This window comes from Belonocnema kinseyi, chromosome 4 (genome assembly GCF_010883055.1).
Source record: "Belonocnema kinseyi isolate 2016_QV_RU_SX_M_011 chromosome 4, B_treatae_v1, whole genome shotgun sequence".
Classification (NCBI taxonomy): Eukaryota; Metazoa; Arthropoda; class Insecta; order Hymenoptera; family Cynipidae; genus Belonocnema; species Belonocnema kinseyi.
Window position 1 is genome coordinate 8222258 of NC_046660.1, and position 11005 is coordinate 8233262.

Here is an 11005-nt window from a genome sequence, read left to right on the forward strand (position 1 = left end):
TCAATGAGCAAAAATAAAACTTTTTTGCATCTTGTACAAATGATAGATCTCTTAAAAGGAAAAACTATATTCTCAAAAATCTAAAAAAAATACTCTAAAAAACCAAACTATATTCTAAACATTTTTCCATATAAAGTAATAAACAATAAACAACAAATTAAAGCACTCAAAGTGGAACCAATGAATTCCAAACTTTTAAAATTGAAGTTTAAAAGTTTTCAATTTAATAATTGTGTATTCAAATGCTCAGTAACTCACACGTATAAACTGGAAGCTACTAACAATTTTAAATTAAACAACGTTAAATCAAATGCAAATAAACTGCAAAATTTAGAACTTTTATAAATTATAGTATTCAAAGATCCATATTACATTCCAAAAATATAAATCCACGTTAACATTTTCAATGCTCTATATCAAAAAATCAATTCATGATCTTGAAAATTTTCAAAATTATATTACTTTAAGTAATTTTAAGCTAGAAACATTAAAAATTCAAAAATAATATTTTTAATTTAACAATTCTTAAATTAGAAGTTAAATTATTTTTATTTTAATTAGTCTAGGCATCCTTCAAAAGCTTAAAAATTTTATTTCAAAATCTTGAATAATCTAGAAGTAGTTTAAAATTTTTCCAAATTAAAATTGATTTTTGAATTTTTTGTCAGAACTTTGAACTATATTTCAAAACATTTTTAAAAGTCCAAATTAAAGAATCAAGCAATGAACTTTAAAAATTTTCAAAATTATTTTATATAAAGTAATTTTAAGCTACACATTAAAAGTTGAAAAATAATTTTTTTAACTTAACAGTTCTTGAATTAGAACTTAAATTATTTTTATTTTAAATAGTCTAGGCATCCCTCAAAAGCTTTAAAATTTTATTTCAAAATGAAGGGAAAGTTTGTGTATAACTTTTAGAAAATCCTGCAAATTGAAAAAAAATTTGAATTTATAAATAATAATAGAACACTTATTATTTGTAAAAATATTAGAGTAATATTGAGAGATATTTAGAATTTGAAATAATTTGAAATACTTACAGCCGAATTTAAAATAAAATTTAGATTTTTGCAGATTTCAAACAAAAAATTGAGAATTTTTTTAATAATTGTGAAAGACTACAAAAGAATACATTTTTTTTAAAGATTCTTAGGAAAATAAAAAATTTTTCACTTTGAAAAATTATTGTAACAGAAAGTTCAAGAAGATTTTAAGAGATTTAAAAAATGATGAAAGAAGAACATGGAAGATTTGGAGGATGTTATTTAATTTGCTGGCTTTTAAAAAATTGTAGAAAAATTTCGATTGCTTTTAAAATATAGTTAGCAGTTCTGAAAAAAATGTTAACACACTTCGTTTAAATAAATCGAAATTATTTCAAGTTTTTAATTAATTTTGAATCTTTTCAAAACTTCTAAATATCTCTTAAAATGACACTTTTTTTTTTAAATAATAAGTGTTAAATTGTTCTTTATGCGTCAAAATTTAACAATTTCAATTATAAATTAAACACTTTTTAAACAGAACAATTGAAATTGTAACGCTAAAAGATTAAAAGTTCTTCGAAAATCTAAAGATTCAAAGCTTTCTATGTAAAACAATTCAGTTTCAAATTGTTTTCCTTTAAATATTTGCTTTCAATTTACTCATCTTAAATGAATGGTGAAATATTGCTAAATATTAAATACTTATTCTTTTTCTTCATTAAGAAATGTCAAATTAAATGGGATAAAAATTAAATAATTTAGACTCACAATGTTTTAAATTTAATAAAAAACTTTAATTACGACTATATTATTACGGATTTATTTTTAAGTTGCAAATAGTAAAACGCAAGTTTACATTTTTTAATAGCTGAAAGAATCAATAGAAATAATATAAAGGAAAACCTGAAACTCTGAATTAAAAATATTTTATTGATAAATCATGAAAATTTTTATTTAAAAATGAAATTATCGGAATAAATGATATATCAATTTCTATTCTTATCAAGAATTCTATACTTAGAGTACAGATCCATTTTTAAAATTATTTATTTATTTATATTTACAGTTGATGAAATAAAACTGCCTTTTATCACAAATTTTCAAATTCAAATGCTTTTAATTTTTTAAATCCTGAAAGCTGCACTTTAATTATTTTAAAAACTGTTAAAATCGCACTTAGGCAGATTTTTCTTCTGAAAATTCGTAAAATTCCCGGTTTCCGGTCCGGCGGCCACCCTGTTTTTTATTTTAAAAACCCTTAATTTTAAAAACCTCTGATTTTTAATTTTTTCTACCTTTAAAACTGCATTTTTAAATTCTTTAAATTAAAATATATGCTTAAAAATTAAAAATCTAAAACGGAAATTTCTTAAAGTTTTAAAACAACGGTTGAAATGAAAGTTGGACCAAATTTTTATTCTTAAAATTCTGTAAAATTCCCGGTTAAAAAATAAATTCATTGTCATTTTCCGGGTTTTTTCCGGTTCGCAAACATTTTTCACGGTCAATGAAATTAAAAAAATTGAACACGGAAACTAAAAAAATTTCCACTTGAGGTAATAAAAACTGAGCTGCAAATGAAATCAGTCAAAGTGAAACTGTTAAATTTTGAACTTTTAAAATTGAAATTTAAAAGTTATTAATTAAAAAATTTTGTATCCAAATGCTGAATAATTTACGTGTATAAAATTGAACGTACTAACATTTTTCAATATAAAATTATAGAAATTCACGTTATCATTTTCAATCATCTAAATTAAAAAATCAATCAATGAACTTTAAAAGTTTCAAAATTATATAATTTTAAGGAATTTTAAGCTAGAAACATAAAATATTTAAAAAATTTTAAAACTTTAAGTGAACACTTCTTGAATTAGAAATTCAATTATTTTCTTTTTAATTAGTTTAAACATCCTTGGAAAGCTTCAAAATTTTATTTAAAAATCTTGAGAAATCTAGAAGTTGTTTTAAATTAAAAATTATTTTTGAAATTTTTTCAGAACTTCTAAATATGTGTCAAAATGAATTGAATTTTTTCTACAATTTTCAGAAAGTCTTACAAATTTTAGAAAATTTCTTTACAATTTGGATGTATGAATAACAATTAAACATTTATTATTTGTAAGCGAAATTTGAGTAATTTTAACAAACAAAATTTAGATTTTCGCAGATTTTAAGCAACAAAATTAGATTCTTTTCAAAAATTGTGAAAGGCTTCAAAAGAATAAAAACATTTTCTTAAGATTCCTAGGAAAATTAAAAATAATTTTTTATTTTGAAAAATTATTTTAAGAGAATATTTAAAAAGTGTCAAACAATTCAGTTAAAGATTCTTTACTTTTAAATAATTGATTTTAATTTACTTGTCTTAAGTAAAAATTCAAATTTTCACCTGTGTGAAAGGTTTAATGATATGTCAAAGATTAATAAAAAAAAATTGAATTCAATTCTGGTAATTGAGGGTCATTATTTATATCAATTGTTATAAACAATTTAGCAAAAAACATCAAATACAACAAATTATGTTAATAATGTTGCATAAGGCTTTTGCAACAATTTGAAGCAACATTATGACACTGGTTGATTGTTTATTAATAAATGAAGAGTCTAAACGGTTTCCTCTTAAAAATAATAACTTTTTAACAACAATTTAGGGAAAGAAGTTTTTATTCGGTCGGAAGATTTCTTTTTTTTTAAAGAGATCTATCCTTGATATAAGCAGTGTAAAAGCTTTAAATTTGTCTGAATTATAGATTCTGAGGTAACTGCAAATATGGCAATTTTGTTTAAAAAATCATTTGTTTATAACGTTGTACATTCCAAACGGTTCGTCGTACGAAAAAAGTGAAAGACGCAAAAAAGTTTTATTTTCGCTCAGCCATATTAAAAATGATTTTATAAATATTTATTGTCAATAAATAATGAAAATGTTTTATAAATTGTTTAAACAAAAACTGACTCATATTCCGAAAACCTACCTAAGATATTCGTAATGAGGGGCCTTTTTTGACGTTTTAAAAAAAAGTAATCTCGGGGACAGTGCATACAGAAGTGTTAGTGGCTACTGGATTATTTGGATCAATTATTCTTATTCTTTTATATTGTTTAATCAAATGTTTTACTTCGTATTTATAATCAGGCACAGTGTTGAAGAATGAGATTTAAATGAAATTTTCGGTTACTGTAAATTTTATTGTTTCTATCGTTTCTTGGACATTTTCCAACAATATTTATGTCAAATTTAAAATAATTGCTAGAGCACTTTTTTATAAATTTAGAAAAAAACCTATTTTTTCAATATATTTGTGAAATTATGATCTTTTAACGTTTATTAATCCGTATATTTACTCTCCTGACAAAATAAACTAACAACCCAACATTTTTTAAATAAGTATGCACTATAAATAATATGTTATTTTATTCGTGAAAATTATTTTGTGTATTTTTTTTTTATGTTTTAAGGTGTAGAATAGATAAACAAATCTTAATTTTCACAACATTTTTTATTAAGCAGCCTTTAAATTTACATATGTAAATAAACATTAAATCTTGATTTTATTTTATTGAACTATTATTATTTTAAGGGACGACTGAAAAATCCCGAAAAATAAAAATCCCGACACATTAAAATTCCCGAATAATCAAATTCGCGATTAATAAAATTGTCGAGGAATAAAAATAACGATTTGGAAAATTCCCAAATAATAAAATACACGAATAATAAAATTACCGAAAAATCCCGACAGTTTATAATATTACCGAATTGGAAAATTCCCGACAGAAAATTGCCGATTTATAAAATATCCGAATTTTAAAATTCCCAAATTTTAACAATTAGAATTTTTTATAAATATATTTTATTGATTAAAATTACAACAATAAAATATTAGTTTCAAAAATTATTTTTAACATTTCGAAGCTTATTTTTTGAATTAAAAAGAGCACGTTTTCAAAAATAAGGAAGGCGATACAAAAATGGAATTCTACATTAAAAGAATAAATAATGACTCACATTTTGACGCTTTTTTTGAAAATGTGCATAGAATTTAAAAAAATGCAAGAAGCGTTAGCAAAAATTGAATTTTAAATTTATAAATATATATATATATATATAAAATTAAAATTTTATTTTTGCGAACGTTTTTAGATTTTTTAAATACTGTGAACATTAAAACACACGCGTTACCTAGAAATATTTTATTTAAAATTATTGCTATTTTAAATTCAAGAAATGAGCTTCGAAATTTTAAATATTAAAAATAATTTTTGAAACTAATGTCTTATTGTTGTATTTGTAATCAATAAAATATATTTTTTTAATTCTAATTGTTAAAATTTGGGAATTTTCCAATTTGGATTTTTTATAAATCGGCAATTTTCTGTCGGGAATTTTATTATTCGTGAATTTTCCAATTTGGTAATATTATAAACTGTCGGGAATTTTATTATTCGGGAATTTTATAATTCTGAAATTTTACTATTCGAAAATTTTATGATTCGGGAATTTTCCAATTCGGTATTTTTATTTTTCGGCAATTTTATTAATCGAGAATTTTCTAATTCGGGAATTTTACAGTGTCGGGAATTTTATTTTTCGGGATTTTTTAGTCGTCCCTATTTTAAATGTTTATTATTAATACATTATTAAATTTAAGCAAAAACAGTAAATATACGGCTTAATAAATGTTAAAAAATCCTCATTTCACAAATTTATGAAAATTGTTTCTTTTTTTATTTAGAAAAAAGTGATCTAATGATTATTTCAAATTTGATATAAATCTTGGTGAAATATGTCCAAGAAACAATAGAAACAATAAAATTTATAGTACCCGAAAATTTGATTTAAATCTCATTCTTGAACACCGTGCAGGGTTACTACAAGAGTCTGGTTACAAAATTCCATAAAAAAAATCCAAATCCTAATAAAATTGTCTACAATAAAATTGATCAAAAGTTAATCAATTCACGAATTTCTTTTTGCTTCTCCCATTAAATCTTCCATTTAGAAGAAAATATCTCAAGTGTGCCACTTTTAAATTGATAGTTCTATTTTCAATTAATTTATACAGTTTTCGATTCGTTTTTATATCAAAATAACTCCCCTAAAAATATTTTTGCTCAAAATTAAGTTTTTTAAAAGTTTTTAACAATCAAAGTTCTTGATTATTTTTTTTTCTTCAAAAATTTATTTCTCGCGAACGTTTCATTTAAATTCAATAATTGAATTATGAAACTTTTTCTTACGAAGTATACTTTACGCTAAAAAATTGTTCGGTAGTAAAAAACATTTTTTTATTGTTTAAATAATTGTTTCTTTCAAACAATTAAAAATTAATTAAACTTCTCCGCCTGTGAAAGAATTCTTCCACGTTCAAATATATTCTAGAATCTCTTCCGAAAATTTTGGTAAAAAAAAAAGTTTGTATTTTGCAGTAGTTCAAAAGTTGGAAACATTAATTTTTTGGTTGAAAAATTTGTTTTTCAGTTTAAAACTAATCTTTTCAAAGATAATTTGACTATTCAATTTTTTTTGAAATAAACATGTTTCAACTGAAAATTAACTACTTAATTGAATACGTTTGAATAAAAAATCTTTTATTTATGAACATTTATCATTTCAGTTTAAAATTCGTTTCATATTATACTTAATATGACACCTACAATAATTTTATTTAAACAAATTTATAACCCAGTTGGGTTTGAAGCTGCTTCCTGATATTGATATTTTGTTGATATATGAAATATTAATTATACAATAATTTATTGATGAAATTATCATTTTATATAGTATATAAATTACATTTTATTTCCAATAATAAAATTAAAAATTGTAATATAAAATGTATTTTATTTGTTCCTTATTAATTTATTATTAATTATAATTAGCATAATTTTATTATTTTTAATTTTTCGTAGGGAAAAAATAAAATAAAAAACGTAATAAATAAATTTTTTTGAATGTGGATTTGATAATATTTCATTATTACGTTTACCCTTTTCTATTCATTTTTGTTAATAGGTATTATTTTTTTAATTTTTGATGTACAAATTTCTTTAATTTTTCCAATTATTAAATTTGTAAGATTAAAAAATTTGCACAGAAAAATATTTTTTTAAATAATTATATTTATTTTAATTATTGGTTTATATTTTGAATAAAAGCAAGGTTCACTCAAATTATTATAAAAATTTGTGAATAATAGTTAAAATTTTATAACATTTGAATTGCATTTAAAAATTATTTTGTAAAAAAAATTTATTTTTGAATGAAACTAAAATTTAGAATTTGATTTCGACTTATATTTATAATGATTTAATTTATTTATTCAAATATTATAAAATATTAATTGAAACCAAATTAGAGGTGGATTATTGTCAATAATTAAATTGAATTAAAAAAATCGAATTAAAAAAGAAATCATTTAATTTAAATAAGCTTCTAACTTAATTAATAGACGATTAAATTTTATATAAAACATAATATTGAACATATTAAAATTAATTTATAATCTTTACATAATCTTTTTATTTATAAATGAAATTATTTTTACTATGAAATTATGTTTTATAATAAACTATATAAAGTTTCAAATAAAAATATAAAAAAGTTAATATAAATTTATAAATATTAAAATTATTGTTCAAAATTTATAGAATTTTAAACTATTATTTATAACTAATTTGTAATTAAAATTAATATTTTTTATCAATATAATAATTATTAATCTTGATAATATTATAATAAATAGTATTAGTATTGATAAATTCAGAACAATAAAATCAAATTTCATTTTCAATAAATAATATATATTATAATTTAAAATTAAATGATATATTAATCAGATAATATATATTATTGTTGATATAATACAAAAATGCATAAAATAATACATTTATTTAAATTTAGTCTTATTTCGTATAATAAATCTTTTGAATAAAACTGAGATAAAAAGGGATTATTACTCCTGAACGTAAAAACAATAAAGATCTAAATATAGCATGAGAAATTAAATGAAAAATAAACATAATTTGTTACATTTTATAATAATATTAATTAATATTTTGATAATAAATAATTAAACAAGAAGAAATTAATCCTAATCCATATCATCCTAAAATAATTCTAATAACATTAGGTCTAATAAATATTAAAATTAGAGAAATAACAAATAATATTAAAATAAAAATAAAAATATTTTTTTCAAGTTAATTATTATATACTCTTTACTATAGAATATTACTATTCAAGAAATAAATATTACTACTCTTCTAAATATTAATATTATTCAATCAATAAAAATAATAAATTCAATATTACAAGAATTAATTCAATAAATTATTCATTCAATAAAAATGATTCCTTTAATTAAAATAAAAACAATTCTTATAATTATGCACACTTGAGATATTTTGATCCATTTCTTTGTATTTAATTCTTACACTTTGACTTTTCCATGTCTTGTAGAAACCCTGATAATAAAGGTGTCTACCAGATTAATAATTTTTAATTCCCGGCCATTTCCTGTGAAATTTTAATTTTTTCCGGGTCATTAAAAAAAATTTGAAAGATTTCTGATTTGAAAAAAACAATTTTGGAAAATAATTATAACTGCAGGCCTCATAGTCCCTATGGGATAAAATATAGGGGCCAAAAGGTACTTTTAGTTACGTCCATACGGTACTTTCTTTGCGCTCAAAGATTAAATTAATTTAGTTAAATTAATTTAATTAATAAGAATTCAGGGTGAATTCCAAATGTATTGTAAAACAAAATTCAAAATTCTTTTCAAATCTTCAAAACCCTTCGAAATCTCTCATGTCTTCACAATTCTACTGTTTCCAATTTTAAAAATAACAAAATGATCTTAAAATATATTTATTTGTTCAACAAATTTGCTCTTAAAATAATTGTTCTAACGATTTCAGTCACAGAAAAATTTACTTTCAAAATTCGAAACGGAGATGCAAAAAACATGATTAAAATTAATGTTTTTTTTTCGTGAATTTCAAAATTCTTTATAAAAAAAATGTTTTTTATATAAAGTGGCATCAGTTATCATATTTTGATTCTTAAAATCATAGAAATACTATTTTTTTCAGATATCTGACTTCAAAATTTTATTTCAAAATCTTGAGAAACCTAGAAGTTCTTTTAAATTTTTCCAAATTTAAAATTATTTTTGAAAATTTTCCCGAACTTCTATAAATATGATTTAAATTGATCGAATTTTTCCTACGATTTTAATAATATCTTGCAAATTTCAAAATCTTTTAAAATCTTTTTAAACATTCTCTTAAAATAATTTTTCAAAATAAAAATGATTTTCAATTTTCCTAGGAATCGTAAGAATTTTTTTTTTTTAATCCCTCCGCAATAGTTAAAAAGCTTCTAATTTTTTTTTTTAATTTGCAAAAATCTTAATTATGTTTTTAATTAGGCTGTGTTTATTTGCACCATACTTTTAGTACGAATAGCCGAATTTTTTCTTTACAAACACCTCATTTAAATTATTTGAAACCTTTTTAAATGTTTTTTTTTGTAAAAAAGAGAACAATTAAAATTGCAACAATTTAGTTTAATATTAATTACTCTTAAAAATTGTTAGAAATTAAATTATTTTAACTTTAAATTGTGTAAATATCCTTGAAAAGCTTCAAGATTTTATTACAAAATCTTGAGAAACCTAGAATTTGTTTTAAATTTTTTCAAATGTAAAAATTTTTGAAACTTTTTCAGAACTTGACAACAATTTTTCATTTTAAAAAATTATTTTAAGAGCATTTTTAAAAAGTTTTTCAAAGATTTTCAAAATTTTCAAAAAAGAATGCAAAAGGCCACCTAAATTTTCGGTATTTTTATGTTACTTTGGGAATTCGAAATTTCGAATTTTTCGGGTGAAAATTTTGTGGGTAGATTGTTAACTGTTTTTCAAACTGAACACTTCTTAAATTAAAAGATCAATTAGTTTTAAGTCGATTCAAAGCACCAGCTGCTTAATTGTTATTTATAAATCAAAATTCAACGTTTCCAGTTTTAAATTAATAAATTTTTAAAACAGAAAATTAAAACTCAGTTTCAAATTGTTTAGCTTTGAATATTTGATTTTGTCATTAGTTATTTTAAATAAAGAGTCAAATATTACTAAATAATACAAAACATTATTTAATTAAGTAAGAATTGAATAAATTAAGACTGCAACAATTTTTTTTAATTGAATAAAAGCGTTTAATTATGAATCTAATTATTTAAAACTATTTAAACTAATTTTTTTAACTATTAAGGCTTCCGAATTGAAAAAATTCAATTTTTAGCGTTAAAATATATTAATTTTTTTATATTTTGTTAATTAATTTGTAATTAATCGTCTTGTAAAATCAGTTGTAGTACAATTTTTAATACTTGTACATTTAAATTAAAAAATTGTTAATTAATTTATGTTTACAGTAAACGTCCGATTGAAACCTCATAAAATATTTTCAATTAAAAAATAACTTTACAATAATTATATATTCGTAATTAAAGGCTTTCATTAAATTAAGAATATTGTTTCAGTCTAAAATATTAATTTTTAACCCATTCAATTTTAGATTTCTTAATTGAGACAAAGGATAATTATTTAATATTTAGCAAAATTTAACAGTTACAATTTTAACTATTAAAAAATGTTATTGGTAAGTAAAATTTTCAATTTTGATGCATAAATAACAATTGAACACATATTATTTGTAGAAAAACATGAAAAATTAAAAGATTATTTAGAAGTATTTAAAAGATTCAAAACCCATTAAAAAGTTTTTTTAATATTTCAAATAATTTGAAGTTAGAATAATTTTTATAATAATTTTAAAAGCTTTTTAAGTATTGTGAAGGCCCGTAAAAAAATAAACAATAATTCTTAAGATTCTTAGGAAACAGCAGATGATTTTTCATTTTTCAAAATTACTTAAAAAGATTATTTGAAAAGATTTTAGGACATTTTTTTAGTTTGCAGGATTTTATATCTTTATAATATATA

At 20.6% G+C, this 11005-nt stretch overlaps 1 protein-coding gene across 1 annotated transcript in view; it reads right to left on the bottom strand.

The window, feature by feature from the left end:
• Positions 1 to 11005, bottom strand: part of LOC117171359 — a 47352-nt gene that overhangs the window by 23568 nt on the left and 12779 nt on the right. The window lies entirely within an intron of this gene.